This window comes from Mobula birostris, chromosome 22, assembly GCF_030028105.1.
Source record: "Mobula birostris isolate sMobBir1 chromosome 22, sMobBir1.hap1, whole genome shotgun sequence".
Taxonomy (NCBI): domain Eukaryota; kingdom Metazoa; phylum Chordata; class Chondrichthyes; order Myliobatiformes; family Myliobatidae; genus Mobula; species Mobula birostris.
In genome coordinates, this window is record NC_092391.1 from 53,307,325 (window position 1) to 53,320,879 (window position 13,555).

Here is a 13,555-nt window from a genome sequence, read left to right on the forward strand (position 1 = left end):
CTTTCTTGAAGAGTTGCAATTTTCTAGTCATCAGTAACCATTTCATACTCTAGTGATTCTTGAATGATCATTAATAATGTCTCCACACTCTTCAGCAACTCTTTCAGAACCTTGGGGTGTAGTCCATCTGGTCCAGGTGACTTTATCTACCTTCAGACCTTTCAACTTCCCAAGGAACTTCTCCTGAGTAAAAGCCACAACATTCACTTCTGCTGCCTGACACTATCAAATTTCTGGCATACTGCTAGTGACTTCTACAGTGAAGAGTGATGCAAAATACTTATTAAGTTCATCTGCCAGTTCTTTGTCTACCATTGCCATCTCCAGCTTCATTTTCCAGCGGTCCAATATCCACTCTCACCTCTCTTTTTCTCTTTATATATCTGAAAAAAACCTTTTAGTATCCTCTTTGATATTATTGGCAAGCTTCCCTTTGTCGTTCATCTTTTCTCTTTTTATGGCTTTTTTTAGTTGCCTTCTGTTGGTTTTTAAAGGCTTCCAATCCTCTAACTTCATACTATTTTTTGCTCTTTTATATGCTGTCTTTTGCTTTTACGCTCTCGTTGACTTCCCTTGTCATCCATGGTTACATCATGCTGTCTTTAGAATACTTCTTCATCTTTGAGATGAATGTATCCTGCGCCTTCCGAATTGCTCCCAGAAACTCCAGCTATTGCTGTTCTGCCATCATCCCTGCTAGTGTCCCCTTCCAATCTACTTTGGCCAGCTCCTCTCTCATTCCTCTGTAATTCCCTTTGCTCCACTGTAATACTGACACATTTGACTTTAGCTTCTCCCTTTCAAATTACAGGGTAAATTATATCTTATGATCACTGTCTCCCAAGGGTTCCTTTACCTTAAGCTCCCTGATCAAATCTGGTTCATTACACAGCACCCAGTCTGGAATAGCTGATCCTCTCGTGGGCTCATGCACAAACTGCTCTAGAAAGCCATCTCGTAGCATTCTAGAAACTTCCCCTCTTGGAATCCAGCACCGACCTGATTTTCCAAATCTACCTGCATACTGAAATCCCCTGTGACTATCGTAACATTGCTCTTTTTACATGCGTTCATCCTGGCTACTGTTGGGAGACCGGCATATAACTCCCGTCAGGGGTTTTTTACCCTTGCAGATTCTTAACTCTACGCATGAGGATTCTATATCTTCTTATCGTATATCACCTCTTCCTAAGGATTTGATGTCATTTTTTGCCAAGAGCCTATCTTTCATCACAATATGTATCCTTGAATTTTAAACTTCCGATTATAATCTTCTTTTGGCCATGACTCCGAGATGCCTACAACATCATACATGCCAATCTCTAATTGTGCTGCAAGATCATCTGCCTTATTCCATGTACTGTGTGCATTCCAATACAACACCTTCAATCCCGTATTCATCACCCTTTTTGATTTTGACCGCATTATACTTCAACCCACACCGCTGACTGCAATTTTGCCTTATCATCTGCCTGTCCTTCCTGACAGTCTCACTACACACTGCCTCTGTTTATACGCTAACTGCCCCCTCCACAGCGCGATCACTCCAGTACCCACCCCCCCCGCCAAATTAATTTAACCTCTCCAACAACAGCTCTAGCAAACCTGCCTACAAGGATATTCGTCTTCCTCGAGTTTAGGCGTAACCATTCAGGTGTAACGTTGCTGTAGAAAAGCAGCGTTCTTCATCAACCATCTCCCACCATCCACGTCATGCTGCCGTCAGGTAGAAGGTACAGGAGCCTCAGGTCTCGCACCACCAGGTTCAAAACCAGTTACTACCCCTCAACCATCAGGCTCTTGAACAAAAGGAGATAACTACGCTCATTTTATTTCTGGTGCTCCCAGAACCAATCGTCTCACTTTAAGGACTCTTTATCTTGTTATTTTACGTTCTTGTTTTTTATTGCTGCTTACCTATATCTGCATTTTCACAGTTTGCTGTCCGTTGATCCTGTTTACAGTTACCATTCTATAGATTTGCCAAGTATGCCTGCAGGAACAAGAATCCCAGGGCTGTATGTGGCGACACGCATGTACTCTGATAATAATTTTACTTTGAACTTTTCGTACGGGTCATACCTTCCCCAAGAGAGAATTCAGAAATCTGAAACCCTGCTCCCTGCACCAGTTCCTCAGCCACGCATTCATCCATCCTATAATCCTATTCGTGCCCTGACTGGCGTGTGGTACTGAAAGTCATCCAGAGATTACTAGCTTGAAGTCATGTTGTAAGTGTATAAAGTTTTGTTTAGGGCACAGTTGAGTCTTGTGTGGAGGACCTGTTCCCGTGTTGTGTTGATTTGCACCTTATGCCTGTATCTCCATGACTTTCACTTCCACTTGCACCAACACTCACTAATCTTCTTACAGATTGTCCCCGTGGAAACACAGGATGACTCCCACCCTTTTATCTCCCCCCCCCCAACTCTCTATGGGCCTATGACTCGATCCAAGTGAAGCAACAAGTCACTGGCTCTTAGTCCAAGTCCAGTTGTTCCGTGCTGTGATCTCCTCTACTTTATTTGTTTATTTATTAAGATTAAGTTAGTCATAAACTAACTCCTCAGTTTGCCATAAAGCAGAGAAACAGGCCCTTTGGCCCATCAAGTCCATGCCAACCCATAGGCTGATTTTTATTTTAATTTAGGGATATGGTGTGGAACAGGCTCTTCTGCCCCACTGAGCAGCATTGCCAGCAATCCCACCAATTTAACCCGAGCCTATTCACAGGGCAATTTACAAGGACCAATTTAAGCCACCAACCAGTATGTTTTTGGACTGTGGGAGGAAACTGGAGCACCTGGAGGAAAGCCACGCATTTGTGGGGAATCTCCTCACAGATAACAGTGAACTCCAACACTCCAGGCTGTAGTGACACCCCGCTAACTACTGCACTACCATTCTTCCAACGTCCTGAGTTTGTGAGAGTGCGTTGTCTGTTTTACTCAAATTCTAAAGCACCATTCACAACCTGGACCTAACATGTAAACTGGTAAATTGGTTAATTATTGTGACGTATACCACGATACAGTGAAACAATTGTCTTGCATACTGTTCATACAGATCAAATATTTATTTATTGAGATACAGCAAGAAAGAGTCCCTTCTGCTGCCCAGTAAGCCTCCAGTGTAATTCTAGCATAATCATGGGGCAATTTACAATGACCAGCTGGAACTTCTTTGGAGAAACCAAACACAGATTGGATGACCTCCTTGCAGAAACACCCTCAATCAGTTACCAAGGACGACCTTGAGTTACTGCTTGTCCGTCACTTTAATTCAACTCATCTGCACTCTGACCTCTTAGAGGACGAGAATAGAAAATCAAGGATGTAATGCTGAGGTTTTATAAGCATTGGTCAGACCACGTTTGGATTATTGTGAACACAAGAGATTCTGCGATGCTGGGAATCCAGAACAACACACACAAAACACTGGAGGAACTCAGCAAGTCAGACAGCATCCATGGAGGGGAATAAATAGTAGCATTTCAGGCCGCCCCCCCCCCCACCCTCATCAGGACAAGAAACATCAGTTATTTGTTCTGCTCCATAGACACTGCCTGACTTGGAGAGCTTCTCCTTCCCGATGGTAGAAGTGAGAAGAGAGTGTGAGTAGTGAGGAATGTTCTGAACACATGGAGACTGTGTAGTGTGATCACTTACAGAGCAGCTGACCCAGTCCCTAAAGAGTTAATGGTGATTGAACGAATGAGATTGCAATGATACGAGGAGGAAATGCACAACTAGAGCTGAGGTGATGGTCTAACCTCACGTGGCCATGTCTCTTTGATGGTATGTGGAAAGTGAGATGAGAGAGGAGTTTGTGTGTGTGTGTAAGCACAGGTACCAGTGACTCCTGTAGACTCCGGACTCTGTCCGACCCTAGTCTGCAGTGATTAGCTTTACTGGCCACAGGTACATGGTAACACAGTGAAATGCATCGCCTCTGGCAGGGACGTGCTGGGGGCAGCCTGTGAGTGTCACCACACCTCCAGCACCAACACAGCACGGCCGCAATGTACGAACACTAACTCGTACATCTTTGGAATGTGGGAGGGAACCAGAGCACCCGGAGGAAACCCACATGGTCACGGGGAGAGTGGACAAACTCCTTATGGATAACGGTGGGAATCAAACCTCAAATGGTGATCACTGGTGCTGTAAAGTGATTGAGACACTGTGTTCCCTCCAGTGTGTGTCAGTGTTCAGAGGACCAGCTCAGCCAGTGTGTCTGTGTTCAGAGAACCAGCTCAGCCAGTGTGTGTCCCAGTGTTCAGAGAACCAGCTCAGCCAGTGTGTGTCAGTGTTCAGAGGACCAGCTCAGCCAGTGTGTCTCAGTGTTCAGAGAACCAGCTCAGCCAGTGTGTCTCAGTGTTCAGAGAACCAGTTCAGCCAGTGTGTGTCCCAGTGTTCAGAGAACCAGCTCAGCCAGTGTGTGTCCCAGTGTTCAGAGAACCAGCTCAGCCAGTGTGTGTCCCAGTGTTCAGAGAACCAGCTCAGCCAGTGTGTGTCTCAGTTGAGCCCGGTGACAGTCAGCAGCCTGTAGCCCACCCCTCCCCCCAATCTCCCTGTGCACAAACCAGCAAACACTGCAGAAATGGTCTATTCCACTTTATGTTTAAATCACAGTGAAACTTTGAAACAATATTGTAGGCGATGCTTTCTGTGACCGGTCTCTCTCTGTGTGGGCACAGAGCCTGGTCTCGATGGTCACCAGTCCTGTCCCTCGACCAGCAGTGCCACTGCAGTGACCCCGACCAGTGCCGGGCTGAGCCTGGAGCTGGAGCAGGAAACGTTCCTGTCGCCGATGCGGGAACACGGAGACTGGACATGAGGATCCCACCCGGGGAAAGGGCCCATTGTCGAATTTCACCAAGAGACTATCAGCTTCAAGCAGAACTGGTCAGGATGACAAGTAGCCATCGGCACACAGAAATGGCAACTTTTAAATGTAGAGGTGGAAGGGTGAAGTCTCAGACCCCAGGATGGAGGAGATGGAAATGGTCCTGAGGCGAGAGAGGTGTCTTCACGCCATTCTCATGATTCAGTTAATTTTTGGACAGGAATGTTAACGGCTGTCGAGTTCACACCAGGGTGAGGATGGGACTCAGATGAACCTGAAGGAGCACCGTTCGATTGCAGTTGGGATCTGCTGTCTCAGGATTGCATCGTGGACTGGTCAATCCCATCTTCGTCACGGGCTCATACGCTGAAAGCCTCCATTTCCCTGTGCTCAACCAGATGCCACAGTTTCCAGCAGTCATGTCCCTCTGGGGGAAGAAAGAGCAGGTGTAGGTTCACCGGCTTTCAGCTAGACAATAACAGGGCCATTTACACTTAGAGTCACAGATTTACACAGCATGGGAACCCGTCCAAACACCTTCTTCACCCCACTGTCTACCTGTGAAGGCTCTTTCAGGGAACTCTGTACCTGTACCCCTCGGTCTCTCCGTTCTACAACTCTCCCAGGGCTCTGTCATTCACTCTGTGTGTTCTGCTCTGGTCCAACTTCCCAAATCGATCACCTCACACTTGTCCCACCGGCCATTCCTTGGCCCATTTCCCATCTGGTGTCCATCCCATTGTAACCTGAGACAACCCTCACTTTCAGCACTCGGCAATTTCAGTGTCATCTACAAAACTAATTATACCACACCCACATCCTCCTCCAAGTCATTAACAGGTGACAAACAGCAGACTGTTTACACTTATAGATTCAGACGGGGAGCGAATCACTGTCTGAGTATTAAATGTGACAGGTTCCCTGGTCTGTGGTTTGACAATGGGCACCGTCTGACATCACTGAAAGACCTTTGACATCACCCCTGGTTGGATGATCTGGGAGTATCTCCTTAGCAATGGTCAGGAACAACAAGGACAGTGGGTCGTTGCTAAGGAACTGCTCCCAGCTCATGGGTAATTACTTCTCCAAGCAGTAATTACTCACGTTTAGCCCAAGCGGATCCCCAAAACTCAACAACTAATCTATGTTCCTCCCAGACAACCACTCTAATTATTGTCCCCTGAAGGAAAGGAAGGAATCAGTACTTTGTCTCACTGTTACAGGAGTTCTCTCCCTCTCTCGGGGAGTCTTTCCATCTTGTGCAGGGTTCTTCCTTCCCCTTCAGACATCTCCACCTATTCTCCAAGTCCGGCTCTCCTCTTCAGAGTTTCGATGCTAAAGATTTTGTTCAGGAAGGTTGGTTGAGTTTGGGATGACGTCCCACCAGGGACCAGGATCCTGAGTCTCAGGAAGAGGTCTTTTGACCCATCGCGGTGTTCCCGCAATCTGAACGTCACCATCGCGGGGATCAGTGAAATCTGCAGCCCAGAAGGAGACGTTTGAACACGTCATGTCTACAGCAGCCACCAGATCAGCAAACTGTCCTCCAGCAGTGGTGAATCTCTGGTCTCCACGTGACCAGAGTCTGAATCTGGTCAGGATGCTGCATCTCATTGTGATGTGTCCCACTGGTGTCAAGTGACCTTGTGATGTCAGAGTTTGACCTCTCCCTGAGGGTCACCTATCCATACTTAGCAAAAGCCTTGGTCATTGGCTGGGTTACAATGATGTGCTGAGGGTGATAGGAGTAACTGGTTTCCATGGTGACCCTGGGTCTGTGACCTTGGGAATGGTAGAGGTGGGATTGTTCATTCTCTCTGACCCCTTGTTCATGCTAAGGGACATTCGGTGCTAAAATGGTGCTTGGGAACAAGGAATGTCTGAGACATTGCACAAAATATTCTAAATTAATCCCAGATTAAATTAACCTCAAAGAATTGAGAAATAAAGTTGAATATTGTATGGAAAATATAAATTAATAATGAAAATGATGTTTTTGGGGGCTTCTTGTGAACACTGTCCCACTGTCAGTAGTCCGTAGGAAAACACAGTGAAGTTACTGATGAACTTCTGTGAACACGAACCCTCTCCCTGCTGACACCCTGAATACATTCTTACACTTGGGACCCCTTGTGAGCACAGTCACACTTCCGTGAGCTTCCTGTGACCTCCATCCCAATCCTGGGATCCTGCCCTGAACACTCCGACGGTCCCACGAGGTGAACACGTCTGTCTTTAGTAAACGTTTACAGTGAAGGTCCAGACAGCTGGTTTCCATGATTCCCCTGTTGATCTCTTGTATCTTGCTTCCGAAAGGACTCCATCTATTCTCCCAAAACATCCCTGACTAAAGGTCACCTTTGACCTTCTGCCTTCGTCATGGATACCTCCTCCCTCGGTGACAGGGATCAGGCTGTTCCATTTTCCACAGGGATGGGAGAAGAGCAGCAGAACAAACTGATGGACTGACGGTGAATCCGTCAGCAATGGAAGAGTTACGGTATACAGTGCAGACACAGGCCATTCGGCCCAACTGGTCTATGCTACCCAAGATGCCCCTCCTACATTTATATGAACACCAGGAATTCTGCAGATGCTGGAAATTCAAGCAACACACATCAAAGTTGCTGGTGAAAGCAGCAGGACAAATCTTGGTTGTGGAAGGTCGAAGGGTCGCAGACCAAAACGTCGACTGTACCTCTTCCTAGAGATGCTGCCTGTCCTGTTGCGTTCACCAGCAACTTTGATGTGTGTTGCTCCCCTCTTACATTGTTCCCTTTGCCAACGTTTGGCCCATAACCCTGTAAACCTTTCCAATCCATGTACCGGTCCAACTGTATCTCACCAACAGGCACCAAGACCTCGCCTGGCTGGCGGTGAGAGGGGTCCTCCCAGTCAGAGCCCTCCTGTACGCCCGGAACGTCGTCTCCGCACACCACTGCCCACAGGAGGACTGCAGTGAGGAGGAGTCTGTGGCCCACCTCTTTGCACACTGCCAGTTCGCAAAGAGAATGTGGAGGAGGATGTACGGGCTAGTGTCACGTTTCATCCCCAGCAGCTGCGTAACAGAGGACTCTCTGATCTACGGGCTGTTCCCGGGGACGCACACGGAGACCAACATCCGGTGCTGCTGGCAGATCATCAACTCGGTGAAAGACGCTCTTTGGTCGGCTCGAAACTTGATGATCTACCAGCACATGGAGATGTCCGTGGGAGAATGCTGCCGACTGGCACATTCTCGGCTGCAGGAGTACGTGCTGAGGGACGCACTGAAACTCGGTGCAGCCACCGCAAGGGCCCGGTGGGGAAGGACCACAGTATAGGTTTCTCCACCCGTGGGAGCGGGAGGGGTCGGGGGCGGGGAGTATACCCCTCAACAATGATATGGTAAACTGAACTACTGTAGTGCCACGTGGGTGGCTATAAATATGGATATGTACTGACTATAATGGAAACGTATCTAAAAGGATGAAAAGTTATTGAATGGTTTATTGTATATATTTATTTTTGAATAAAGTATATTTTGAAATTAAAAAAAACTGTACTCCCGGATTGTCGTCTCCGCACCCCGTTGCCCACGGGAGGAATGTGATGGGGGGGAGTCGGTAACTCACCTCTTTGCACACTGTGGGTTCGCAAAGAAGGTGTGGAGGAGAATGGAAGGGACAGTGTTAAGATTCATGCCCAGCAGCTGCGTTACCGAGGACTCCGTGATTTGCGGGCTGTTCCCGGGGACACACACGGAGACAAACATCCGCTGCTACTGGCAGATCATCAATTCGGTGAAAGACGCGCTTTGGTCTGCCCGAAACTTGGTGGTCTGCCAGCACATGGAGATGTCCGTGACTGGATGCTGCCGACTGGCTCACTCTCGCCTGCAGGAGTACGTGCTGAGGGATGCACTCAAGCTCGGTGCGGCCACCGCGAAGGCCCGGTGGGGAAGGACCACAGTTTAAGGTTCATCACCCGTGGGAGTGTGAGAGGTTGGGTGGGGAGGAGAATACCTCTCATCAGCGGTGTGGACAGATGAATCAACATGGTGCCCCAGGAGTGGCTGGAATTGTTAATTTGGAAAAGGAATTAGAGCCAACGCCTGCCTTTATTGTTGATAATTTTATTGTAAATAAGTCTTAACTCTTGACCAAGGATTGAGAGTAAATGAACGATTTATTGTAAACATCTTTCATTTGTATATGAACAGAGAGTCAACGCATAATTTAATTGTAAGTAACTTTATTTATTGAATAAGGACCCAGGGTCAACGAATGTTTTTTTTATATGTATATAACTTTGTTTTGTAATACCTCTGAATAAAGTATTTTTGGAAAAAACAACCTGTCTTTTAAAAGTTGATACTGTACCTGCCTCAACCATTTCCTCTGGCAGCTCATTCCACGTACGTACCACCCTGTATAAAATATTGACCCTCCAGTTTATATTAAATCATTCCCCTCACCTTAAGCTTATGTCCTCTAGTTCTTTATCCCCCCAACCCTGGGGTAAATACCATGTCTATGCCCTGTATGATTTTATGTATTTCTCTAGGACCACATCTCATCCTGGAATCAAGCCCCAGTCTGGCCCACCTTTCCCGGTAACTCGATCCATTGTGTCCGAGGAACATTGTGGAAGAACTGGAACTCTGACATTGCAAAGCTGTCGCCTGACACACTGACTGTATCCAGCATGTTGTGCCACAGCGATCGGTGCCAGTTATCATCGATATCATCTCAACCAGGAAACTTGCAGATGTCAACAAGATTGGGGGTGTAGTGGACAGTGAGGGGATCTATCAAAGCTTGCAGTGGGATCTGGACCAGAAAGAAGAATTGACTGAAGAATGGCAGATGGGATATAACGCAGATAGGTGTGAGGTGTTGCACTTTGACCAAGAGACATAGAAACAGAGTGAGGTCATTTGGCCCATCGTGTCTGCTCTGCCATTCCATCAAGGCTGATTTATTATCCCTCTCAACCCTGTTCTCCTGCCTTCTCCCCGTAACCTTTGACACCATGACTAATCTAGAACCTATCAACCTCCGCTTTAAATATACCCAATGTCTTGGCCTCCACAGCCAAGATTTACCACTCTCTGGCTAAAGAAATTCCTCCTTAACTCTGTTTTAAAGTAACATCCTTCTTTTCTGAGGCTGTGCCCTCTGGTCCAAGTCTCCCCCATTATCTGCTCACTTCTCACTGCTGCCATCAGGAAGGAGGTTCAGGAACAGTTATTACCCTCAGCCATCAGGAAGCAGGTACAGGAGCCTCAGGACCCACACCACCAGGTTCAGGAACAGTTATTACCCCTCAACCATCAGGTAGCAGGTACAGGAGACTCAGGACCAACACCACCAGGTTCAGGAACAGTTATTACCCCTCAGCCATCAAGAAGGAGGTACAGGAGACTCAGGACTCACACCACCAGGTTCAGGAACAGGTCTTGAACCAAAGGTGATAACTTCACTCAACTTCATTTGCTCCATCACTGAAATGTTTCCATGACCAATGGACTCACTTTCAAAGACTCGCAATCTTATGTTCTTGATATTTATTGCTTATTTAGTGACCATTATTATTTCTTTTTTTTTTTCTTTTTGTATTTGCAGTTTGTTGTCTTTTGCACACTGGTTCCATCCTGCTGGTGTGGTCTTTCAATTGATTCTGTTATGGTTTTTGGATTTATTGAGAAAATGAATCTCAGGGTTGTATATGGAGACATTGATAATAAATTTACTCTGAGCTTTGAGTGTCTGTACATTGACAGGAAATGATAAAGTAGTGGTGGTTGGGGTTGTGGTGGAGTGGGTGATTGGGTGGAGGTGATGATCAGCCTTACTGCCTGGGGAGGTGTAGAGTATCACCTGGATGGGTGTTTACAGGATTTCCCAGCGGATACGGTGTGATGGGGGTAGGAGAAGAGGAGAATTGTTGATCTGGGATGGAAGCAGATTGAACAGAGAAATATCCGCAGGGGCCTGGGGAGAGCACAAGGACTGGGTCTGATTAAACAACTCTTTCACAGGTTTTTTGGGCATAACAATCTCTTGGGCTGGGAAACTCTGTGAACTTCAGCCAGAAATGGTATTTGGTTTTACCAAGCAGAGGGAATCAGGAACGATGGAAGTCTGTTGTCCACGTGATGTATGATGAACATTGGCCCTGTAGACACATCCCCTATTCTCTCAAGAGTTAGATAAGAAAACAAGAAGTACGGAGAGAACTTACTTGCTGACCTTGCTCCCGCCTGTTCTTACCACCTGGCCCTGTTGAGCCAAAGCCTTACAACTCTGACTCAGACCACTCCGATGATGACCACTCCACTAGACGGGACCTGTCTTTTATGGAGACTGAGTTTTTAAAGCTTTTTGCCACACTTGCATGGAAACGCTTCTGCTGCATCTTTGCATTAATCCAATAACGACTCGCGCTGAGAAAACCTGCTTTTCAAAGCTCTTCGCCTCGTCCCTCACCATTTCAGAATATTATTTATTTTATTTTATTGAGAGATAGAGCACAGAACAGGCCCGTTCGGCCCACCCAGGAGTCCACTGATTTAACCCGAACTTAACTGTGGTAAGGTTTAAAAAATACAATTAACCTACTAACCAGTCTGCCTTTGGAGAGAGGGACTGTGTACATGGGAAGGACGTACAAAGTTACTTACAGAGAATGCTACAATGGAATTCCGAACTCTGACACTATGAACTGTAATAGTGTCAGACTAACTGCTATGCTATCGCGGTGACAATAAATAAGTCCCAGTGCCGAAACCCGGGATTGAACCAAGGACCTTTAGATCTTCAGTCTAACGCTCTCCCAACTGAGCTGTTTCATCTGATATGCCTGCATTTTTGTGGTTCACCTCTATCTTGTACCTCAGCATTGCTGTATCTGCAGTATTGTAGTTCTCCTCTCCCTCGTCCCTCACCATTACAGAATATTATTTATTTTGTTTTATTGAGACATAGAGCACAGAACAGGCCTCTCCAGCCCACCCAGCTGTTCCACCCAGGAATTCACCGATTTAACCCTAACATAATTATGGGATGGTTTAAAATAACAGATTAACCGAGTAAGCAGTACATGTTTGGTCTGTGGGAGGAAACCAGAGCACCCAGAGGAAACCCATGAGCACATACAAACTTACTTATAGAGTGCACTGCAACTGAACTCTGAAGCCTTGAGGGCTTATAGCGTCACAATAATCGCTAAGCTGCCATGGTGCCCAATAAATAAGTCCCAGTACCGAAACCCAGGATTGAACCAGGGACCTTCAGATCTTCAGTCTAACGCTCTCCCAACTGAGCTTTTTCTGCTGATACAGCTGCAGTATTGTTGTTCTCCACTCTCGTGTACCTCACCATTGCAGCATCTGCACTGTTGTATTTCTATGTGCTTTGTAACTCACCAGTCCATCATCTGCAGTATTGTAGTTCAACTGTTCTTTAAAACTCTCTATTCTTGTGTATGCGGTATTTTATTTATCCTCTGCCTTGTACCTCACAGCTCCAGCACCAGTGGTATTGTATTCCCCGTGCTTCGTACCTCACCTTTCCGGACTCTGCAGTATTGTATTTCTCCTGTGCTCTGAGCCTCAACATTCCAGTAAATGTGGAATTGTGGTTCTCCTCTGCGTTAACCTCACCATTCCTGTATCTGCAGAATTGTATACTCCTCTGCCTTGTACCTCACCATTGCAGTATCTGCAGAATTGTACTACTTCTGTGCTTTGTAACTCACTGTTGCTGTATCTGCGGTATTGTAGTTCTCCTCTGATGGTTCCTCACTGTTCCAGCATCTGTAGTATTGCTCCTCTCCGGATTGTACCTCACCGTTGCTGTGTCCGTGTTATTGTGAATCACTGCTTCCTCGTCCCTCACCACTACAAAATATTACTTACTTTATTTTATTGAGAGATACAATTCACGAAGCTGTGACAACCAGGAACCCTCTGATTTAACCCTCATGTATTTATACTTCATACTTTATTGTCACCAAACAATTGGTACTAGAACGTACAATCATCACAGCGATATTTGAGTCGGTGCTTCCCGCTCCGTGGATTACAAATATTAAATATTAAAAATAGTAAAACTTAGTAAATATTAAAAATTTAAATTATAAATCATAAACAGAAAATAGAAAAATGGAAAGTAAGGTAAAGCTAAAATCTGAGAGGCAGGTCTGGATATTTGGAGGGTACGGCTCAGATCTGGGTCAGGATCCATTCAGCAGTCTTATCACAGTTGGAAAGAAGCTGTTCCCAAATCTGGCCATACGAGTCTTCAAGCTCCTGAGCCTTCTCCCGGAGGGAAGAGGGATGAAAAGTGTGTTAGCTGGGTGGGTCATGTCCTTGATTTTCCTGGCAGCACTGCTCCAACAGCGTGTGGTTTAAAGTGAGTCCAAGGACAGTGTTATGGTGATACGGTGTAAAATAACCAATTAACCTTTTAACCAGTACGCCTTCGGACGGTGGGAGGAAACAGGAGCACCCAGAGGAAACTCATGTGCACATGGAAAGTACTTAGAAATCTACAGAGGATGCCGGAATTGAACTCTTAATTCCAAGACCTCGAGCTGTAATAGAGATGCACCAAGCACCACGCTACCGCGGTGCCAATTAACGAGTCTCAGTGCTGAAACCCGGGATTGAACCAGGGACCTTTAGATCTTCAGTCTAACGCTCTCCCAACTGAGCTATTTCAGC

General features: G+C 46.4%; 1 non-coding gene across 1 annotated transcript; it reads right to left on the bottom strand.

Moving 5' to 3' along the window:
- Positions 1–13,482: 13,482 nt before the first annotated feature.
- trnaf-gaa (transfer RNA phenylalanine (anticodon GAA)) lies at positions 13,483–13,555 on the bottom strand. The gene has a single exon. It is a non-coding gene; the product is annotated as a tRNA-Phe (tRNA).